This window comes from Pteropus alecto, unplaced genomic scaffold (assembly GCF_000325575.1).
Source record: "Pteropus alecto unplaced genomic scaffold, ASM32557v1 scaffold14, whole genome shotgun sequence".
NCBI classification, from domain to species: domain Eukaryota; kingdom Metazoa; phylum Chordata; class Mammalia; order Chiroptera; family Pteropodidae; genus Pteropus; species Pteropus alecto.
In genome coordinates, this window is record NW_006436810.1 from 6,460,620 (window position 1) to 6,484,533 (window position 23,914).

The 23,914-nt window shown below is 41.0% G+C and overlaps 1 protein-coding gene, 1 non-coding gene and 1 pseudogene across 12 annotated transcripts in view; all 3 read left to right on the forward strand.

Annotated features, from left to right (window-relative positions):
• NEDD4L (neural precursor cell expressed, developmentally down-regulated 4-like, E3 ubiquitin protein ligase) overlaps positions 1 to 23,914 on the forward strand; it is a 300,190-nt gene that overhangs the window by 195,674 nt on the left and 80,602 nt on the right. The window lies entirely within an intron of this gene.
• On the forward strand, positions 16,623 to 16,738 carry LOC112481313 (annotated as a pseudogene).
• Positions 23,581 to 23,653, forward strand: TRNAV-CAC. The gene has a single exon. It is a non-coding gene; the product is annotated as a tRNA-Val (tRNA).

Consider the following 23,914-nt stretch of genomic DNA (forward strand, 5'->3'; position numbering starts at 1 on the left):
GGATATTTGAGAACAGCCTTCATGACCACAGCAGTGCTCCTCTGTCTGAATGGTCATGAGGCTCTGGGGCAATGAGTCTGGCAGCCAGTCCCCCAGCCAGCTGCCGATGCTACACACCATACACTCGACTCATGAGAAATCCCTCTTGACAAGTACCTCACCTGGCCATTTCACTGTTATTAGGTATGGATTGAGTTGTGTACCCCAAAAAGACATGTTGCAGTCCTAACCCCAAGAATGTAAAAAATGTAACCTTGTTTGGGTCTTTGTAGGTATAGTCAGGTTAAGATGAGGTTATTTGGGTGGGCCCTAATTCAGTATTCCTGGTCTTTATAAAAAGGGGGAATTTTGGACACATGCACAGTGAGAATGCCACATGAAGAAGAAGGCAGAGGTGAGGGTATACAACAGAAGCCAAGGCATGCCAAAGGTGGCTAGCAAACCTCCAGGAGCCAGGAGAGAGGCCTAGAACAGAGTCCCCTTTCAGCCTCAGAAGGAACCAACCAGCCAATGCCTTGATCTTAGACTTCTAGTTTCCATAACTGTGAGACAATACATTTCTGTTACGTAAGCCACCTAGTTTGTGGTACTTTGTTATAGCAACCTCAGCAAACTAATTCACTAGTCATTACACATTTTATCATTGTTCCTTGGCTGGGCAAGCAGACCTACTGGGGGAAATTAAAACGAGGGTCACCTTGGTCAAGTGATGAATTCTAGCCAAGATGATGTCTAATGCTGCTGGCAGAGAAGTTCTCTTTGAGTAATCTCCTCCTACTCCTCCCTTCCACCCCCAGTAGCTTTTAACAAATGTTTCTCATGTCACAGCCTTGGAAGCGAAGAGTAAAATATATTAGTGGAAACTCAATATTAGCAAGAAGGATTATTCAGGAACAATTCTGGCAATATGAACAATCTACCTTTATTATACTTTTGTAGGTAGTTTTCAAGATTGAACAAGTTTACGTGTGATAAGAAACTTTAGGGACAGGAGTGGCTTTTGTCAGCAATGGGGGAAGGGATAAGCACACATCTGTGGAAGTGCTGGCAGTTTCCATCGGCTGTCTCCATTGTTGTGGCACTATCTGGTCTTTGGGGCAAGGCTGACTGTAAATGATCTGTTACTCGTAGTGAAGATGGTTTGTCAAATATTTAGTTGTATTGCTTTGAAAAATTTATATCATCAATGCTTACAAATTGAACTATTTTGCTAAACCATATGTCTGGCTATTTTGTTTAATTGTAAACGTACTTTCTTATATTGCCATAGAGAATGATGCTGTGGACACTACGAGGCATCCCATCATTTGAATCTCCAGGTTATGTGTAACCTGATTGGTTATTGGTACTGCCGCGTGGCTGGGTACCAACCAGGCTGTTCCTTTTAGGCGCTGGTGACCTACTGTGCTTTTCCATGTGTGCATTGTCTTGGGGCATTCTTGTGCTTTCTCTCCCCTGTATACATACATCACACAAACACACACTCTGTCCCTTGCACACATGCAAATGCATTTCAGGGTCAAGATCTACATTTTTTTTTTTTTTTTTGATTCTGAGTTTAGTTGCTTTAAGCAAAGGATTTCTTAATTGCTCAGTGCTAGGGAAGGAGGTGCTAAATGGTCACCAAGCTCTCCTTTTTCCCCCAAATGAAGTTCTCCTCCTGCTTGTAAACCCCAGATTTTGTGTGTCTGCTTAACCATGTGCTTCTGGTGCAGAGGCCTACAGACTGGCGGTAAACTGGTTTGTCTCCAGTAAATGGACCCATTCTGAGAGTCTCTGAGAAGCCACTCAGAGCAAAATGATGTAAACAGGGGTGTTTTAAAGCACACAAAATCCACGTGACTCTCATGTGTTCTTAATACCCCTTTGTCCACAGATTGGGCGTGCTATGAAGTTTAAAATTTCAAAGGAGTAGAATTCTTGATTCAAGTCAAGACGTGTTCTTAACGGTGCCTTGCTTTTTTGTAAGGATCTATATTTGTTTTATTGGGTTTCTTTGAAAAGGCAAGTTGTATCCGATTGTGTTTGCATAACCATCATAACAAGTACTTTTTAACATTAGTAAATACTGTTCTGTTAGTAAATTCTTCAACTGTTTCAAAGTTAGTAAATTAAAGTTAGCAAATTCTTTTCTTCATTGTGGATACAAGAGCTATCCTGAAATTATATGCTGCCCAAACTATTGTCGAATATTTTGTGTTTTAATTGACTAAATACTTTAGACTTTCTTTATAGCCACCAAAGAAGTGAACATAAAGCAAAGAGTACTTTTTGAAAATGTTTCTTAACTAGGGTCAAACAGATGCGACAAGTTGGTTAATCACTTGCTGAAGAATGATAATAACAGACATTGAACTCATTGGAAGAGAGCATTGTAGGCCAACCTAAATAACCTGCTTTTGAGACTTAATTGTAAAGTGTCTCTTGGTTATAATGTTGCAAAACTGACTTAAAGATTCAGTGCGAGATAGGAGGTGGCAAAATAATAACCGAAAGAATCGGTAAGCTGTTTCTTTGTAACTTGGGGTCATCTTTTTTTCTCTTGTTGCTAAAATGAAAATTGATCTGCAGATTGGCCTGTGGCTACATGGTTTTCAACAGAAAAACTCAGCACAAGGATGGATGGGCCCTTATCATTCCACCATTGATCTAATCAGGGAATAGTGACTTAGTCATTTGGGATCAGAGGACGTGAAAAAGAAAATTTGGTTTAGGGATTCTAAAATCTGCTTTGAGAAATAAAGAACTTGCTATTCTTACACTGTCGCAGCATTTCCTTGGCTTATTGTAGTGTCGTTTGGAAGTATATTTCTTCACATATTTCTTCTTGCGCAATGGTTGCCATCGGGTATGTGTGCCCATTACTTATGCCACAAAATCAGTCTCTTTGTTTAGGGGACCTTGGACTATTGCTCCGACATTACTATATCAGCTCCCACGGAGGCTATGCTTCTGCCTCACGTATCTCTAGAGGATTATTAGTTCCTCACTGTCCTGGATAATTGAGCTTTCAGGTCCATAAATATCTTTAGATTTATCTTAATTTCATAATGATTCTTAAGTTTCGTTGTTCTTTTCCATCTAATTCTGTGCCCCCTTTAAACTTTAATTCAGTGGCGATCACATTAATATTTTAAGATAATGTGGAGTCATTTTGGTGAACTTGAGTTAACTTTCTTGTTGTTGGAAACACATCTTTCTGTATTCATTATTCCGCTTCACATCTTGAAAGAAGGAACTTCGTAAGTGGAAAGCTGTATATGAAGATGGCCAGTAACTTTCTAGGTTATATGTTGGTTCTTTCTTGCTTTTTGTTTGCCTCATTTTCATTCATTTGCTCAGAGTCACATTACTTGCACCTAGTATTATGTATTGAAGGTAATAGACAATACTTGTTGACTGAATGAGTGAGTTAAATATGCTTGAAGTACCTAGAAAAATCCAGCTCATACGTAGTATTGTCAGTTCCAGAAAAAAAATGGCCCTTTTATATCAAGTTTTTCAATGCCTAAATTTTACCATGTTATAGGAGTTAATATAAGTTGTTATATTGTTTGGTCCTCAGGAAGGTCGGGGGTCGGTGTACCTTTTCGGATAGATGGAGTTCACTCTTCTAAATTGTTAGGATTGTGTGGACAATCCTAATTGTTAGACAGAAATCCACTAGGCTAATTTACATCTTTTGCCTTACAGATTTTTCTGACATTGGGTTACTTCCTACACTTTCAATCAGGCCCTTCCCTGAGGCCAGGCTCTGATACTGCTCAATTAAGAGGGAAAGAAATTGATAATAGAGATAAACTATAAAATCTATAGAATGAAAAGTCATCTCTCATTCACTCATACTGGGTGTTTCTTACTCCTGTCTAGGAGAAGTTCTAGGTTATTCCAGTTAATAAAATTGACTTTCCCACTCCTAGAACACAGACGTTAAAACCTGTCTCCCTTTTTCAAATGATTCTTTTAAGACTCAAACACTCTTAAGCAAAGTATTGTATGAAAGCAGAATGTGAAAAATAAAGTAAATATTATATGAACTATATTTCTAGTGGGTTGTTTCCTCATCTTTTCAACATTTTGTAAGTCTTAGTCAAATCACAGGTTTAACAAGCTGTTATCTTGTTTACCCAATAAACAACATTATTTATTAAGGTACAGTCTCCTCACCTATGAAAAAAAATCTGACTTCTTTTGTAAGTAGCTATACTATACACAATTTCCATATCTTAGGTTCTCAATTATTTATGCACATTTCAGAAATACTGAAGCATTTTGCCTGTAGGTACACGTTCTTACCCATACAAGGTCAGCGTTTGCGGGTAGTCGCTCACCACGGATATATTTAAGGCTGTGTAGTAAAAAATAGAAATTTAACTGAGTAAAATGTTTACATAGCCAATTCTGAGTCGTTTTGGCTAATTTAAGTATATAAAATGAACTCTGCAAACATTTACTGGATATTTGCACGTAGAAGTGCTCCGTTCTGTAAAGTGTAAGGTGGCACCACGACAGGCCTCAGAGTTTCAGTGAAGTGGTCAGCACACCTGTGAAGGAGCCATGTTCAAGACATTAATTTGACATCTACAAACATGTGCTGTCCTTTTCAGAAAAATCAGTTCCGTATGAAGTATTTTTAAATCCTCTTTACGTAAAATGCCGTATTCTTTTTAAAATTTTTAATTGTTTTGCATTTAATTTTATCAGACGCTTCTATGAATGGATGGTGTCTTAAAGGCATTCTATGAAAATAGAAAATGATTCTTAGGTAGTCTGTACTCTTTATCCTGTTGATCTAATGGCCTCTAGCAGAAAACAAACTGTTTCAGTGTGTGTGAGAGCAAGGCCAGGCACGCTGAGGTTTCCAGCAGTGAATGGCGGTCCCAGCAGCTTGGAATATTGAATCCATCGCTGATCCGTAGCACACAGTAGTGCTGAGGTAGGTCAGTTTGGATAAGTTGTCGAAAAGTAAAAAGCACCAGCTGCTGTGCCAGACTTGCAGCTGCAGGGATGAAGACATGAGCTGCTCCTCACATCCATTACCTGCATTTGGAAATTGTTCATGATTTGAGGGTCACATCTGGGGCCAATAGAGATTTTCCCAGAATGCCCAGCATCTATGGGAACGTGTAATTGTTCTGTGACCATAATTGTATAACCTTTTTATTGGCCCAGAATGAGCAGCTGCAGGCTAACATTTACACAAAAGGAATTTAGTGTGCTGATGATATTGAATTAAGGAACTAGAAGGGCTATTTTAAAACACTTTAACTTTTTTTTTTACTGGACACTTAGAGTTTGACATTGCTCATGTCTAACTCTGTCTTCATATAACTTTATCCTGTACAAATGCTAAGGAGCTTGATCCAGGTCTATATGATCAAAAAGGCAACTCCTAACTCAGCATGAAATTCCACTCTTTTATTTCTGTTTGCCCACTGCCAAAGAATTCAGACAACTGCATGCTTGACTGCAAACAGAGGACAAAGCTTTAGTCAGTAATTGTGCTTAACATATGGAGCTGAAGTAATTTTATGTAAAAATAAATCCACAAGAAGAAAGAAAGGCAGAATCTACCATATCTCTTCCAGCATGTGCTTCCTGCCCATGGACGTCCTGGAGTGAGATTGTGGTGGGCGTCCTAGAGGAGACGTCAGCCCGCAAGGTGACACTTGCCCCCATGATCATGAGCTCACGTCTGTACCGCAAAACATTTCCGAACAAATTAATGAGGTTCTGACTTTATAGAACAGAATCCAAGTCCCCACTCACACGATCCTTTATGTTCTCAGGCTGTCCGTAAATCTTGGTGTGAATACTTTTGTGAAATGAGGTATAAACGTTTTGTAATGCATGTTTCCATTGGCTTCCTTACGCATCATGTTTTGTCACATGCACGCATCAAACTCAATAGACACTTGAGTCATGGCGTAATTCTGGTGAGCCTCCTTTGGTAAGTTCTGCGCGTGCACGCATGCCTGGTGCTTTGGGAAGAACACTGGGCAAGCTCAGGGCAGAGCTCATTTGTTCTAATACAGATGGCAGGGAGAATTCTCCCACAACCATTAAAGAAAGAAAAAGGCAAAAATGATAATAGTGTGCCTAGTTCATGCTCCAGATTCGTTTACAGCTGAGCATGATCTTGACTATTACAAGGAAATAAGCTTTAAAATCAAATTACAGTAGAACTTTGCTAATCCATGCTTGACTAATTTGCCCACCCAGTAGTTCTCCCTAAAATCTTGCTGTTCTTCTACTGACTTTGAGAAAAATTTAATAGTAGGCTGTGGAAAAGGCTCATGTTTCTCCTTATTTCAAGGTTCACTGTGGAAAATGTAGTGATACACCTTCAGTATCACAGATCTGTGTTCTTTTTCATTTGTTTATCTGCCAAGCCATCAAGAGAGAAAACATCTGTTGAAAGGCTGGATTTTCTTTTCTGATTTTTAATTACAGGATTTTTAAAATGCATCAAATAGAAGTGTGAATAATCGTAAGCAGTCTTCTAGTTTAAAGAAACCTACCATAAAATGTCATGAGATACAACAAAATTTTTAAAGCGCTGAGCTAGAGATAAGTCTCAGTTTATGTGAGGCTGTGCAGTGGGCTTTTAACGTGATTTACCAAGAGTCTTATGACAGTATTTCCTTCTATAGAGAAAGAAAGAAAAGTGAGTGCTTTAACTGTGGTATTTTATAGTTTAGTGTGTTAAGACCTTTGGTTTGCTAATACAAAATGAAAGAGAAGTTTTGGTTAAGTATTGACTTTATTTCCAAAACCCTATGATAGATATCAAGTATGTACCAACAGCACTATTGAGGGTTGTTTTTTAATTGAGGTCCTAGTGAAAATGTTTTTTAAACCTTGAAAATTCACTGTATAACATCCTCTGCAGTCTAGATAAATATTACCCACATGCTACCAAAAAAATTAAAGAAAGTATCAGATAAATGATGTTCAACTTATGCCATGTTCTTGGTCTAGATTCAGCTTGATTATTTACACGACACATCCCGAGGTATGAATGTAAGTATGCAGACAAAAGAAAAGCCCCATAATTAGGCACCACATCCTGGGCTTAAGTATAATATAAAGTGTTTGCTATTTTATTCTGAGAATTTAAACCTTTCCATGGCGGTACCACTAAGTCGATCTGCATATTTATTTGCCTAGATTAGTTGTAAGATTGAGTGAATGACCTGCATTGCTGCAGTACGTGAGGGCTAGGTCAGCTGCGAATGTTTTCCCAAATGACTTTGATAAATTGCTAATGTTTACAAATGATTACTTTCTATATAAGTGAGCTCAGATTCAAGGTTTTTGCTCTGACACCTTCACTCTCAGCTGCATTCTGAACGGGCTGCTGCTGAACGAGAGGAGGAGGAATGAACAGCTAGCTGACTTGGGGGCTTGCAGATAACCCTGAGTGCTCCTGGGCTGCATCCTTGGGGTGTGTGGCCGTTAAGAATGTCATGTCTGTAAGGGAAAAACGGTTGAGACCCACTGAGCCATTTATTGAAGCCTTAATTTTTTGATTACTAGAATCTGCTTTTGAGATGCTTTTCAAATAAGGTTCTGAACAGAAGGGTGTTTTGCACACAGCCTGCAAAGAGCACACCTCTGGAGGTGTAAAATGAGTCAGCCGCACACACTCAGGCCCATTCCTCCAGCTACAGTAGCTGTGGTGGTGATGGCAGCTGAAGCAAAGGAAGCTTTTAGTAATGAGGGGAGGAAGCTCCTACTTGATACCTCATCACCACCATGTAGTTATTGAGTGTCTTTGGTGTCCAAGGAAAGAGAATGTCTTCTGTGGCTTTTGCATGTTTTAGGGTTATCACAGTTACTAAAATCTCTTAAAATTTATATGTGCTGAGTGTGAATATCTATACAGCTCTTTACAAGTTTTCATATTCTACCTTAAATTAATTGCTTTTACAAACCTGAGTTCTTACCCCAGCATTGTATACCATTGATAATCATTATTTCCTTAGTAAAATTAATTGAATTGACTTTCACGAACTTTATTCCTTATCTGTTAAATTCCCATGTAAAAGTTACATATTTAATATCTATCCATTTATACTATTAAAACAAAATACCCATAACTTCTACTTATCCAGTGATCAGACAGATATTTTAATAAATTAATATTATTACAAATCCACAGATTGGCATTAGACTCTAGATGCTTGGGATCTTTTACATGCTTGGCACAAAGCAGGCACTAAATATTTGTCGATGAGTAAAGAAAATGACTAATGGACCAATGGTTTAGCTTACATTTTGATAATCAGGAAGTTTAATAGGGAAGTACAGTGATGAGATTTCTTTTGCTAATCTTATTAGCACAAAGTATTCGTTGTAAAAATAGACCCACATTCATTGTTTCACAGGACAGTCTAAAATAGACGGAGACCCATTGTTTGCGGACTTTATAAATGCAGGATAAAATAGACACTTCCTGTCATCTGCGTGATGCATTGCTGTTGCCGAAATCTCACGGTTAGCCAATGTGGAACAATGGCCAGCGTGACAGCTTGGCGTTTACTCCAAATGTATGTAAACGGCACTGGCCGGGCTCAGAGCGGGTAGAGCATCTAAAAATAGACAGGTAATCCCTTATCTTGTTGCATATGAAAATAGTGTTTATGTGAAGCAACATTATTAGAAATGATGTGTGAGAACAGAATCCCTGCTATGTGCTTTACAGTTTAGAATGAGAAAAATACACGAATGCGACTTTGAAGTACAGGGTTAATTAATACTGCTGGAATGTGGACCAAAATTGTAGCCAATTTTTCTATGATGAAAAAAAAAAACCTGTTTATACAGACATCTAACATTCTGTCCCGTAAGACTTCTCCTCTGCCCACAGAATAGCACCCCGTTTTTCCAGTGGATATCCGTTGAGAAACCTACTGGTATATTAAGACACCCCCAAATCTTAGTGGCTTAACCCACCAAAGGTTTATTTTTTTATTCGTGCCACGTGCCAGCACAGTTCGGCAGACATCCTGATCCACATGGTCACACAGAGACCCAGACCGACAGAAGGTTGTATAGGAGCTTTTCACAGCCTCAACTCAGAGGTGACGTTATTGTAACCTCTTGTCACCTCTTCTCAGCGGGCATTGGCCGAAACTAGTAATCTGTCCTTGTCTGACTGCCAGGGGGCTGGAAAGTGTAGTCTCTGTGTCTGGGAAGGAGAGAGAACTGGAAAATAGTGAGCAATTTTTACAATTAGTGAGAATTATTTTTCTATTAAAATCGGGGAGAAATGGTATGATACACTCAGCACCGTAGGTTCAATTTTAAATGGACTCATTTAATTTGCGTAATTTCATGTCAATTGGCTATTTTCTGAGCTCCGAGAATAACTGAGTCTGCTTAGTTTTCCCACTGAATCAATTTACTGGCACACAGTGAATGGATTTTTGCCTGTGGTACAATCTTTGCCTTAGAAAGTCAGCACTAATTTTTATTTGATCTTTTCCAGTAAGCTAATCTGATACATCAATTTTTAAAACTGAAGCAGAGTTCAGTGAAACTAATTCAGAACAACAAAAAAAAAATGCCACTAATGATTGTTGTTAAGTGAAACCAGAATTTTCAGGGATTTTTTTCCCCCATTGATACAGTGAACATTTGCCAGCAGCTGATAGAGTAGCCAAGAGAAAATGTATTTAATTTTCTCCTTCCCTTCTGTGGTTCCCTCCTTTGAATTATAATGCCCACACACCCTTGCTTATTTAGAAAAGAAGCAACAAGTTATCTTTTCTTACCTGGGATATCACCAGTTTAGGAAGCCAGATCGAATAAGCTGTCTGGCCATTAGTTAACCTGTAACCCTCAAGTGTGAAAAGTAACATGAAAGAACACAACTCTAGGGGTACCCAAGAGGTGCTCAGTTCACATCTCTAAAGCTTGAATGTGTGTTGTTGGGTGCCTTCAGTGCTCACAGGAGGCACCACTGGGGACCAGTGGACTTTGACTGCCGAAGCACACAGAAAATTAAATAGTGTGTTCCATCTCTGTTCCAAGCGGCTGCCAGGACTCAAGACGAGCTGATTTTCCTGAACCTCAGTGTCCATCCTGGCTGCTGCCTCTGTGACTTCATTTCTCCCCAGTTGGAGTCCCTGGGCCTGCAGATGCTCTCGGCCCTCCTGGGTTGGGTTTTTGCCATTCCGCAGAGCTCTCCCCTGGCCCTGCCTGGGCGGGGGGCCCTCCTGCTGCTGTCGTCTCTCCCTGCCACCTTGTCCCTCAGGGCCGGGCTCCTCTGCCCAGTCCCTCCTCTCACTCCAGGGGTTCCCTCAGCCCCCTCATCCTACCCCGGTCACGCTCTCTCCTACTCTCCTACTGTACTTTATTTTTGCCTTGCTCATGGCTCCTATTACACTCTACTTATATTTATAGATATTTCTATATAAGTCTCCTATTACATCCTTTAAGCTCCTATGAGGTCAAGGATTGTTTGATATGTTTTCTCATATTTTTATTGTCTAGTATAATGTTTATATGTGGTTAGATGTTCATCAAGTACTGAACAAATGAGTTTATTATAGATTACTCTTTAGTACAAATAAATATATGGAATGTTGGCTCCTCAGTATTAATATTCTTTGGATGCTTAGATAACACAATGTATTTAGTCAATAAATACTTATAAAATAGAATTTAGTCTGGAGAATGAGATATTTTGATCCATATTTGTCTTTAAAAACTACATGAATTGACACCCATATAATTTTTTACTCTCTTTTATAAGTTTAGCTTATTGGGGGGCACAAAATGTACTAACCTGTCTTTGAGGTAGAGTGTACCTAATGTAATAGTCTTCTCTCAGATCATTTGGCTCGGTTTTATCATAATCAACTTTGTGATATCCAGGAATTTGAGACTAGTGGTTCAGAGAAGTTTGTCAAACAAGACAAGAAAAATTGTACTTGACCAGAGCAAAATTGGTTGGTGATTATCTGGTACATGTCATGCATGGATTTGCTTCTCAGTTGGGGTATAATTGCATCTTTGAATTCTTCATTAACTATTGGACCACGGTTCTTAATAAAATTATTTTATGAAGCTGAGATGAGAAATGACTTGCTTGTTCTCTTCTTGGCAAGCAAGTAGTTCATGCACCAGCCTAGCTGGGGTTTAATTTAAAGAACAAATTGTCTTTTAAAATAGTAATAAATCCCCCTTTGGAATAGTAAGAAGATGTCACTGTTGCATGTGGAATAAATATCCTGTGCTTTGATGTCATTAAAAAGCACAGTAATTTTAATAACCTCAGTTATATACAATAAAACCCTGACTTCTTAAGACTACATCAGCCACGTCCCATGGTCATGGAACAATAAACTATTTATGCTGTAATTTAAAGTTTTAATTAACTGTTGCAGAACATCTTACTACCTTTGACTCATGTTCTCTGGAGTGTAATAATGGTTTCTCATGACTCGTTTATTTTATAAGATCACTTTACTCTGCATAAGGGAATTTTGACATTAGAGAATTTTTCATTTATAACTTGTCTTCAGTGACATCAATGCCCGGTATATATCAATCTTTATAACCTTTGTACTGACCTTTCACCTTAGCACATGGGAAATCTTACAGTGACTATCACAGAAATGCAGCACCACTTTCTGCTGGCTTCTTTCCCCCAAAATAAACCGAAGGATTCCCTTTCTGCCACCATCTGTAATATTTTCTCCCTTAATTTAAATAACCAAGATAATGAGAAGGCATTCATAAGCCATAGTGAGATGTCTTATCAAGACTATTAAATGTGGTTTGACTCGGATGGATTTTGGTATCCACCCCCCATTTTTTTTTTTTTTTAGAATAAGCTGCATCTGGGGGTGGGGGAAGGACCTTCCTTGAATGGCTCCAAATTCAGTGCCTTGTTTTTTAACCAAGCAGCTGTTCATACAGATTTCTTAGGAAATGGTTAAATAAAAACATGTCACTTTTGAGGTGAACAAAAATGGTTGCTTTATCAAAAACTAGCAGCTGCCTGCTTGTCATTTATGTCTATGCGACAAGTATTCTTTTCTTAGATATTCTCATTGTTATACATTCGATTAAACTAAGACCAGGATCATTTTTCCTGTCAATTACTGAAATTCTAGCTAAAAGCAGTTGAGTGATTTCATAGTGTGTATTTGTCCTCTGTTTTTAACTGATTACCATTATTAAATAGCATTAAAACAACAACAGTAATACAGCAGCCACAACAGAACCTTCAAGTATTTGGGTGGGCAGTGGAGCTTTATTTTAAAAGAAACTATAGTTCAAATACAACCTAAATATTTCAGTATTTGAAATATCTCAGCTAATTGTGTGGCCTCAGAAACTACAATTTAATGAGCTCAGAATCGTGATGGATATTAAGGCATTTTGCTTACGTATGACATTGTGAGGAAAGACGATTATTACAGGCTTCTGTGTAAGCAGCTGTACAATTAGCCATAGCTCTGTCTGGGGTTCAGGGCAGGCAGATAAAAATAGAGGAGGATTTTGGACATTGAGAGAGAAAATTACCGGAGGATAGTAGAGGTTCTATTCAGGATCCCCGTTAGGTTTTATGGGAGGGGAGTGGGAAATGATTGTTTTAAATGGATTTCATTTTCGCTGTGTCTCCTGTGCGTTTGCAGGAAGAGAGCTCCTGAGATGTGAGCGCAGACCAGAAGCGTTGGGCAGGATAGGAAAAATGAATTGTGTGTGCGAGCTGGCCCGCGTCATGAGTCGGTTGTGAAATAATGTTGGGGGCAGACCCTGAGCCAGCCCCGAGCTCTCTCGCAGCATCTCAGTTTGGCCCGTGCCTAGCATTTTTATTTTGGGGGTGCCCAGGACAAAGGTTTATATGGCACCTCGCAACACTTTGGGTGAGAACAGGAGGCCGCAGGCAGTTCAGTCTCTGCTGGTTTCACAGCAAGAGCATCCTGGTCGACCCGAGGGTGGGGTGTCTCCCAGACCTCCAGCTCCCTTGTCTTCCTCCTAAAACATATTTTTGGATGGGCCTTTGCCCATGTATGAGTTTCCCGGAGTTGCCATAACAAATTACTACAGGCTTGGCTTAAAAACACAGACATTTACTTTCTCACAATTCTGGAGGTCAGAAGTTCAAAATCAGTTATTACTGGACTCAAATCAGGATGTCAGCAGGGCCGCACTCCCTCCGGAGGCCCAAGGAGAGAATCTGCCCCTCGCCGCCTCCAGCTTAACTCGTGGCCACATAAGTCCAAGGCCGCATTGCCTCCTCCTCTTCTGTCTATGTCAAGTCTCCCTCTGCATTTCTCTTACAAGGACACTTGTGATTTCATTTAGGGCCCACCAGGATAATCTAGGATGATCTCCCCATCTCGAGACTCTTAAAATGTAGTCACATCCGCAAAGACCTTTTTCTGTGTGAGGTGATATTTACATGGTCCAGGAATTAGGACCTGATGTCTTTGTGGGCCATGATTCAGCCCACGACACCCCATTTTCAACAACTGGAGCCATTTACAAAAAAGGCAAAGAATTCAGGTTCTACGCTATAGGGGTTGTTTGACTCTGAGCTCAATCGAGGGATTATTAAGAACATACTGGGTGCCAGTGCTGTTGCTAAGCACTGTGGGAGATACAGAGATACATAAACCTGTGGCTGCCCTGAGGTCGCTTGTGATTTTGCTGGAAGAGAAGACGTGGACATGTAAAATGAGTCATAAGAAAAAGGTCGCGTTAGATGCCGACAGCCAGAAAGTGGTACCCACGGAGATTGTCCAGGCCCCCAAATCTGTGCACTTGGCATGTGTACGGGAACTCGTCACACAGGAGATGATCACGTCCAACCCACAGCTTGACGGTTTCCCATTTCATTGTTTTTCACTATCTCTGGGTTTTTCCCCAAGAGCTGCCTCCTGCAAGTGGGCCTTCCTGTGTGTATATGGTGCCATTGTCTCTTTGTCAGTTTCTCTTTCTCCAGTAAAAGAGTAATTCCAGTTCTTGAATGGAAACAATTCGAAGATAATGCCTCTGTGCTAACAAGTATGAATAGAATTACTTCTGCAAATCACTGATAGAGAATAAGGAGTAAAATCAAGGAAACTTAAATTTATAGTAGAATCAATCTATTATAATCTATCATATTATATCATTTTGGGTAATTTGCATTTATCCTAGCTCAGTCTGTCTATGCGAATGCCCTATGTCTTAGTGAAAACTATGGAAATATCCCTTTCAAAAGAAAAAAAAATTTTTTTCTGAATACGTTTTAAGGGAACCTGAATTTCTCTGAGTTGTAAAGCGTGATACTGATAAGAGTCCAAGCCTGCCTGATGTTCATTTTATCTCTGGTTATCTTAGCTAGATCTGCAGCGACAACATGGAAAGATGAGACAAGCCTGAGTTTGAATCCTGGGTCTATCACTACCTGGATCTTGGTGCTTCCTCCTGGATGGCTTGAGCAGATAACTTTTCTAAACCTTTATTATTTTTTTTTTTTTCATCTTCAAAATAGGGCTAGTAATAGTATTGGATCTTGGTGCTTCCTCCTGGATGACTTGAGCAGATAACTTTTCTAAACCTTTATTTTATTTTATTTTTTTCATCTTCAAAATAGGGCTAGTAATAGTACCTCTCTCGGGGACAATGAGATGATTAAATGAAATGCATATAAAGTGTTCAGAACATTGCCTGAAAGTTCGTCTTTTCCTTCTATTTTTCTCTCCACCCCCCACCCGCCCCTCCCCATTTAAAAAAGATGTCTGTGGCCTGGGTGCTTTTACTGGCTGTTTAGCACATTGCCCTAAGTAATCAAACACTTTCCTGTCTGGTACCCTTCGACAAGCCCATGATGACAAATCCAGCATTTCTTGGGATACCATTTCACCTTGAATGTAAACCAGGCTTCTGAATTACTTTTTATATGACTGTCTCCCCATATTTTTGTCCTGTGAACTTCTTGAATTGCAGTATAACATGTTTCTTCCAGCAAAACTCAAAATGAAATAAATAAATGGTTAAGTCGCGGACTATAGCTAATAATGATTTGCACCATGACTGAGGATTTAGCCATTATATTTATTGATGACAGTTGACTTTTCAATATTATCTTTAATCAAATAACGTGAATGTTTGCATATACATTTGTTTCTAAACTATAACGTGTGTGTGCACACATGCGCGCACACACACACACACACACACACACACACACACACACACACACACATACCCCTCTCTATGTTATAAGGTTGAAGGGAAGCATGTGATTAAACACAGTTTGGTCTGGTTTGAATAATAACTGTTCTGGAGTTTATGATTCTATTTTATTAAAATTCTTTCTTGAATTTCAAGAGTGAAAAAAAAAGATTCCTCTCATGCAGAAGTGCTGATTGTCCACACACCATGTGCATTCTTCAGGATAAGTGATTGAGAAAGGGTTCGCATCAGTGCCTCTGTCCAAATGTCATCTTCTGCCTTCAGCCCCTTTAAGGGAGAGAGAGCCATGTGCTGAGCTTGACTGAAATGAATAACTATGATAGATTTCTTGGCAGCTAGACCCCAAGGTATTTTTTGACAGGTTAATGCCTAAAAAGAACAATGCAGTCTGTGCTAATGAATCAAAAACATTTTTCAGTACTTTTTTTTTTTTAAAGTGAATGTGTTTTGGTTTCTTTTTGAAAATTTAACTCTGAAGCGAGTCTGTCACTGTGGCTTTGAAATTCCCTAAGTTATTTCCGTAAGTTATTCCCTGAGCTTTTACAGATATAATTAGATTATGTTTAATAAATATATAAATAAACAATCTCCTCCCCTATAATGGCCCATTTTAGGGATTGGGGTTCGGGGAGTGGAGAATTTAGGAAAGATTCTTTGGTGTTATAAGATTTGAAGAGTCTCTTAGTTAGCTCTTGTCAGTTTTTCCCAAGATGGCCTCAAAAGTAAGGCTCAAATTTGTAATTTAGTCTCAAAATGTAATTAAATGATCCATGTATGATCTGCCACATGTCCCACTGACTAGTTTCTGAAGGAACGGGCAAGGACGTGCTAGGGTCTGGGTAAGATTTTTATCCAGCAAAAATGAAAATGCATGAGAAGAGGGGGTTTCACTTTGAATGGAGGCAGCCCAGCCTACGTGACTATTCAGAGACCGTGCGTGTTGGGTAAGAGTTCAAGGCTTGGCTGTGCTCCTTTTACCGACTCTGACCTTGGACAAGTTCCTTGGCCGGTCTGTGCTATAGTCTGCTCATCTGTAACATGGTCGTTAGGAGGATTAAGGGAGATGAGTTATGTGCAGCAGTTAGAATGTGCTGGGCACAGAGTGAGTGTCCCAGCTAATGGTCATTGTGAGTTTCTAACTTAAAAATGAACCGCGTCGTGCGAACGTTTAGAAGGGTGACTGGCGCCACCTTAAGCAGCCGTTTTTACTGCTCTTTGTACCCCTGAGAAATGTGTCTGGCTGTAATAATCCTCCTCATTGAGTGATCCTAATGCCCCCTCCCTGGTCATGGCCCTACAGAAGTTAGCGCTCATCCTCACAGCCACCCCCAGACATGGTTCCATAGTGTAGCGCTTAGCACGTCTGCTTTACATGCAGAAGATGTTGGGTTCACGCCCCAGTGGAGCCACGGTCCATGGTCTACGGCCATGCCACCCCGAACAAGCCCGATGTCTGATCTCGGAAGCTAAGCAGGGCCGGGCCTGGTTAGTACTTGGATGAGAGACCACCTAGGAAGACCAGGTGCTATAGGCATAAATAATAATAGATAGTAAAAAATTTAAAAAATATTGTCAGCCCCACTTTGCAGATGAGGCCACGGAGGCCCAGAGGGATGGCATCAAGTCGCCATTTGGTAAGGTGCAGGGCTGGGAGGGGACGCGGACAGACGGCCCCACTCTGTCAGTCGCCTTTCACAGGGGCCTGTCCTCGGACTCATCCAGGAGTGAGAAGAAAGGACTTCTGTCTCTGGAGTTATGCTTGCAGGTTTTTTGGACACGGTAGTCAGTACAGGCCGTGCCCCTTTTGGCGCCATGAAGGAGATTGAATCCTAGCGGGTACCAGGCCTGCCTGCTGCCAGGGTCTCCGCGGCTCGGGTGCGGCCAGTGGGCCAGTCGGCCTTGTGTGCCTCGCCACATTTTCCTTTCAAGTCTCTAAATTGACAGTAGATGCATACGGCTTGATTTACAGATTATCACAGAAAATTTTAAGGTAACTATTTGGTCCAAAATTGACACTAAGGGCAAGAGAAACTGATATTATAGGGAAGTTCATCTCATAAGTTCAGAGACTTATACGCACATAAAGATCCTTAGAATTAGTGAATCTTAACCACCATATTTTATAGTGGAGATAATAAGGCACAGAAAGTCAAAGTGATTCTCCTTCAGTTCCCTGGTAAGTTAGGGCCCCAGTTAACTTTTTCAGGACTCTTTCCTTTGAACTACAGTGGGGTGGGGATGGGGAGCTCAAATGAGAAAATAGATAATAGAATGACAGTCTGCAGCTCATTTAAGTATTTACCTGTATTTCTTTAGCTAAGAGTACTTGACCCCCTGGGCCATTACTGTACATTGCCACCCACTTCCTCCCATCCCCGGTGGTCCAGTCATGACTATTTAGCCCATGAACATGGTTATTAGAAGTTTAATATCAATGACGTTGGAGGCCTTGATCAACAAGAAGGTTAGGAATTACGTGGGAATATCATTATGTCTTCATGTGCCCTTGTGGTAGACCTCTCTACAGCTTTACAGCTGTGAGCACATAGACCGGCTCACAGGAGAGTCTCTAAGTTATGCCTCTTTCTGGTTTTCTTCTGGAACGTACACTGTAGAGTGACAATGATTTAATTTACTTTTCAGCCATCTCCTTTATTCAATGTCTTCTGCTGCTCAGGGTCGTAGAAAGAGAGCCCCCCAATAACAACATGGCGAGTATTCCTCACACCTTAGGTTTACTTACAGATTTTTGTGACAGAAATGTAACTCATATTAAAGTCGACCATGGACATATCATAGACTTGAAGGCAGATTTCTCATTAACATATAGGATGACCAAGAACTTTGCCCCGGCCCCAAACCCAGCTCCAGAAGTGACCCACCTCTGCTCTCAGTCATTGTCCCCATGCCCTACCTTTCCCTGCAAGCAACCTGCAGAGGTACCCACTGGTGTGTGGTGGGAGGGGTGACAGTGTGTCAATGTGGCTGGGTGGGAACTCGTCACATCCCCTCTTTGCCCCAGCTAGTCGGGGGGTGGGGATACGAGGTAAGAAGCATCGTGTGCTGGTGGAGAGTAATCGAGCCCTGAGTTAGTGTAGCTTCATATCCCAATTATTTCATAGATTTCATTCTTGTAGTCTACTCTAGGGATTATTACTACTTATGATACAATTTTCTTCAGGATTATAGGTTTAATGTGCCAAACAACCAGCCTACTCATCAGTGGACTCTTATGTATAACTTCTAGTTGATGAATAGCCTCACAACAGGTCATCCTTAAAAAAAGGGTGTGGGGGCGGTGGACAGAAGAAAAAGGGCATTTCTAAGCTTAGACCGAGCTTCCTAGTCTTACGGAGTCTTCCATCTTGGTCCTTAACATTACATTTCATTTTCATGAATTTACTTTTTAAGGCACAATGAACTTTTTAACGGTTCATTCTGTTTTAAAGCTCTTTATATGTTTTGGCCTCATGTGGTAGAACCGCATTTCTTAAAACGTACGTGCTGAACTTCTTGGCAATTCAAGAAAAGTTCTTTGCTTGGAGACCAGACTGATTGAACCCCCGACTTTTGAAAATAAACTTTTGCTTTTCAGTTGGCAGGGAACCCACTCATCCTCCCATTTCTCAACTCTCCATTTAAAATATTCACCAGTAATCGTAGCTGGGAACTTGCACAAGCCTTCCACGTGCACTGACATCTGAGGTGGGTAAGTTAACAGTGTATGAACTGGGAAGTACCAGTGATCACGGCCCCATTTTCCAGATGAGGAACCTGGTCCAGGGAAGGCATAGTGCCCGAGGTCATCGAGCTCATTAGTTCCTGAACCGGGACTCGCACCCAAGGGTCCATCCCCCAGGCTTCAGAGGCTTCTTTCCCTGGTGCACTTCTTTTCAGATCCACCTCTGCAGTTGAGAACACATGCATCTGGACCGTGTATTTTTCGAAGACAGTGCTGCCCTCATCTTTGAGTCGATGGCGCCAGGCATACAGCGCAACACACACGTGTGTCTCAGGGCCGGAAGTAAGCAGGGCAAGTGGGGAGCCGTCTAGGGCTCAGGATTTAAGTGGGACTCGCTGTCAGCCTTGCCAGCCTGCCCTCAGGGCCCTGCTAGCCGCATCCTGGTCCCAATACTGGTGGATTTTACAGCTGGCGTGCGTTTAAGTTCTCTCACGCAGCACGTGGTCTTCTTGAATGGCAGTCCCCAGTGATTCTGAGAGAGTCGCAACTTTCTTCTCCCAGGTTTACCTTGTGTTTTGAGGCCTTGGCAAAAGATTTAAAGTTTGGTGCCTGGTGTGCTAGTTTTGTCTTAAGTAGTCTGATTGTTCAGAAACTTTTGATGTGGCCTCGAAGGGAGTATGGGGGGCATCCTTCGACCATGCGATTTTTATCTTGAGTACACGCACATTTTCTCTCCCATGTCCCCAGGCCTCGCCGGCTGTGACACCGCCCGACTGCGCACTCCTGGGAGTAACTCTATCAGTGCAACGCAGTTCCTTGTTCTGCAAACGTTTTTGGCTCAGAGCTTCAATTCCTTCCTGATAACTGTGTAGTTTTTGCTGTTGATTTTGAACACAGCTCGGTCAGGCAAGAAGCTCAGCCTCAGCTTCTTGGGGCTTTCCTGGCAGCCACATAGTAAACTATGTCACACTCTGTTTTATTCATTAATTAGGAAATAGTAGGGTGCATGTAGCTTTGCTTGCAGACCTCTTGGGGTTTTCTAAAATTCTCTGGGGGGTGGAAGGGAAACCAGCTGGAGGATAAGGACATGATAGCTTTCTTCAAATAAGTGATTCAGCCCGTCCCATCCCGATGTAGAGGGATTAGTCTCTAAGAAATAACATAGTGTCGTAGAAACAAATCTTAAGTGTTGGAGTCAGATTCTGGTTCATACCCCAGCTTTGCCACTTTCTAGTCGTAGAAACAAAATTACTCTTCCTTCTTTCCTCCTGCTTCAGGGGAGCAGGAGATAAAGAAAAATGAACACCATGTTGCCGGAACATTCTTATAGAATTGCCCAAAGATGACAGGAACTCCTTAACAGAGCGTAGGGGACGGAAGTGGAATTGGACATTGATTCTCAATTGGGGGCAATTTTCTCCAGTCAGTCTCTTCCCCCGTAAGACATTTGGCAATATTTGGAGACATTTTTGGTTGTCACAGCTGGGGGACAGGAGTTGCTATTGCATGCTGTGAGTAAAATCTTGAGGTGCTTCTAAAAATCCTACAAAGTATAGAAAAGACAGCCCCCTGCCCCCCAAAAAACAAACAAGCAAAAGAATTGTCTAAAATGCCTATGGTGTGGAGGCCATGAACTCTGGGTTAGGAATAACTTTTACTGAATCTAATTGTCCCACTTAATATCCAGTGACTATGCAAGATAAAGTTTTTATCTCCATTTTACAGATGAGAAAATTGACCTTTGATCATGATTAAGAAACTTGCCTTTGGTTGTCTAACTACTTCTAGATAGACATGGGATTTTAACCTAGGAATATATATTCCCTTTCTACTGACCCAATAGGTAGTGAGCTCCCCATCACCGATGATGTTCAGAACACGACAGAGTCAGCAGCCACTTGAGAGGGATGGAGAGAGCTACGAGTCTCAGATGTTTTTTGCACTGAATGACTTTTGAGGTCCCCCCTAAGGATCCCATTCTCTAATTCTATTTTGAAATGGGACTTGTCTTTTTAGCCCCAGTATTATAGAGTGGCAGGCAAATAGCCTTTGGCCATGACCAGTGAAATCCCTGTGCTTTGTTTGTGCACCTGTGAAGCCTTATTCCTATTAATATCCCAGCCGTAGCCGGCCAGAGGGCTAGCGTTCCAAACGGGGGCCGCCAAAAATGCACCCCTCCTCCTCTCGTCCACATTCCAGGCCCGGGCAGTTATTTTTACCAACATGTGTAAATGGGTCCAGCTAGTTCTCATTTGGGAGGACAGTAGAGGCAGAAATGAGGGCAGCTGGGGAGGGCGAGCAGGGAATGAGCTACTTGTCTCAGGTGAGACCCGGGTACCAGTGTTTTTAGAACTTCCCGCGAGATTCTCATGTCCAGCCAGGCCTGTGAGCCACATTATTCTGTCACAAAGAGACTGAAAGAAACAGGAGTTGGGCTTGTTTTTCAGTATGTCCTCGGTAGGCCCACAGTCTGGTCTTACATTTGCACCTGCTAGAATCTTAAATTAACATTAAGTTAATCCTCAGCCTTCAAGTTCCTCATTTTAAATGGTTTAATCGTAAGAAGCATTTAATCATTTGCTTAATTTTTCACAAAAATTTCAAGTTTTCCTCTCCAGACTCTTTTTCTTGCCTACATTGTGTGTAGAAAGGAGTTTTTAGCTGCTGCTGCCCTCGGTACCGTGGAGGAGAAAGCTTTACATAATTAATGGGTTTTGTGGGAAACGTTTTAATAACAACCTAGCTAATGGCCTGACTTTATGATAGATTGTGTGCTTTAAACTGCAGTCCCCAAATGTTTCTGCTTAGTGAACCTTGTAAAGAATTTGGAAGAACTCTTTTCTCACACATTGTTTAAGTTGACATCTATAATCTATCAGTAAATAAGTTATTAGTTCAGTAGTCGCAAAAGATGTAATTTCTAGTGCATCGAGTGTCACGTGTGTGCTTCGAATATATTTCGTAACGTAGCCAGTACTTTGTGTTTTTTTTTTCATCTTGCGATTGCAGATATGGCTCATTTTATGGAAAATAACCAGCCATAAAATTGAATTAACAAAACCAGTCCCGATTGTTAAAAACAGACATATCAGGCTGATTTCTTGCCACTAAAAAAACCTGACGTCATTGTTTAAATGAAATAAACATGGAAATTAGTTGGATGGATGGTAAATACGCAAGACATTGTCATTCCATAGGCCTGTTGCCTCGGCGAAGTACGATTGTGTCTTTTTCACGTTCTCCCTCGGTTCTCTTTGCTCCCTCAGGAGCTGTGCATTTTCAAATCATCTTGTCGTTTTGTGTTCCAGAGGTTTGTTTTTATACCTGGCAAACCACACTGTGCTAAGATTCAGGAAGTACACTTTTTTGGAAAGCAAGAGAGTTGTGATTTAGGAATGGAGAGGCAGCAGAAGACAGACATTGATCTCAGGCAGATCAGGTTGAGACCTGTGAAGGACCCAGAAAACTATTTCTTTAAAACTGCCCATTTGCAGGGCCCCTAGAAAGTCTTTGTATACCCTCAGGGGTGTGTACCCTCCACTTGGAAGAGCTCTGCTTTAAAAGATGATGGGGAGGGGCATTAATAAAAGAATAAAAATGATTTAGCTCCATTCTGATTGTTTTTCAAACGTATACTTGGCTCATTTTATTTTTAAATTAAAATATAGATAAGGAAGGAAAGACACGTGTAGGAATATGCAAATACTGCCACAAATGTATGTTCCTTGAGTTTACAGATTGCAAGAACTGTGTCTGGCAGGTGTAACCCCTGCAGCATGACAAATGCGGGTTTTCTGAGGGACGGAGAGTAGCTTCTTAATGTTTTCCTTAAGGCCCTGGTAGGTGATGTTAGAGGCTCTTTATCTTGGTGGTAAAGCATGCCTCTGGGGCCAGAGTGCCTGGGTTCATGTTCTGGTTACTGCTTACTAGCTCAGAGACCTTGGGTAAGTTTTTTAACCTGATAATAACAGTTTCTGACACATGATAGATAAGCTACATGTCAGCTTATTATTCTTTGTGGTCTTGAATTTCTCACCAGGGTACAGCTGGAGCTTTCTGCCCAGCAAACTTAGATGGAGTCCACCAGCTAGAGGTGTGATTTCAGCCAAAGTATGGCCAGTGCAAAAAGCCAGCTATTCGGGGTCGAGCTGGGGTGCCGAAGCTCACATCGGGGCTGTTTCCATGGAATCTGTATGAAAAGTCGGTCGGTGACCTGGTGTAAGCCCAGGTAACTCTAGTTCAGAGTCATCGCTCATTCAAATTCCAGGAGCGATACCACACTGCATTTATGGTACACGTAATCTCTTGTTGCTTGCTTGAATACAGCGTCCTATTCATCCAGACTATTGGCTAGCCAGGCAAGGAGATGGATTGCTAGTTTCAAATGCCCTGAGATGTATGAGGAAGAACTTTTAGCAATAAGCACGTTAAAGAAATCAAACCATAAAAACAACACCTTGAACTCATAGTGTACCTAGGTTCACTTTTCTCCATTATCCAAATTATACCTTGACATTGCACTGGTCACTAAAGGTGTCTGTTGTGAATTATTTCAGAGTAATAAGGTCTGTTGTTTGGTAGCTTAGTTCAAAGAGAGATTACAGAATCTAGAAGTATCTTTACTTCTTTTTTTTTTCTTTATGCATTTAATTTGTTATTTGAAAATTGGATTTTAAAACTTCTCCAGAGGACGTGGTTCCATAGTGTAGCGGTTAGCACATCTACTTCACACGCAGAAGGCCCTGGGTTCGCGCCCCAGTGGAGCCATGGTACATGGTCTACGACCATGCCACCCTGAATAAGCCCGATGTCTGATCTCAAAGGCTAAGCAGGTTCGGGCCTGGTTAGTACTTGGATGGGAGACCACCTAGGAAGACCAGGTGCTGTAGGCATAAATAATTTAAAAAATAAAATAGAAAAACTTCTCCAAAGAAGAAATGAGACACTTATCCTGAGAAAATTCTCCTGAAATTGTGAGAAATTAAAACAGTTGTACCATGAAACTGGAAGTAGAGACTTAATATTGTG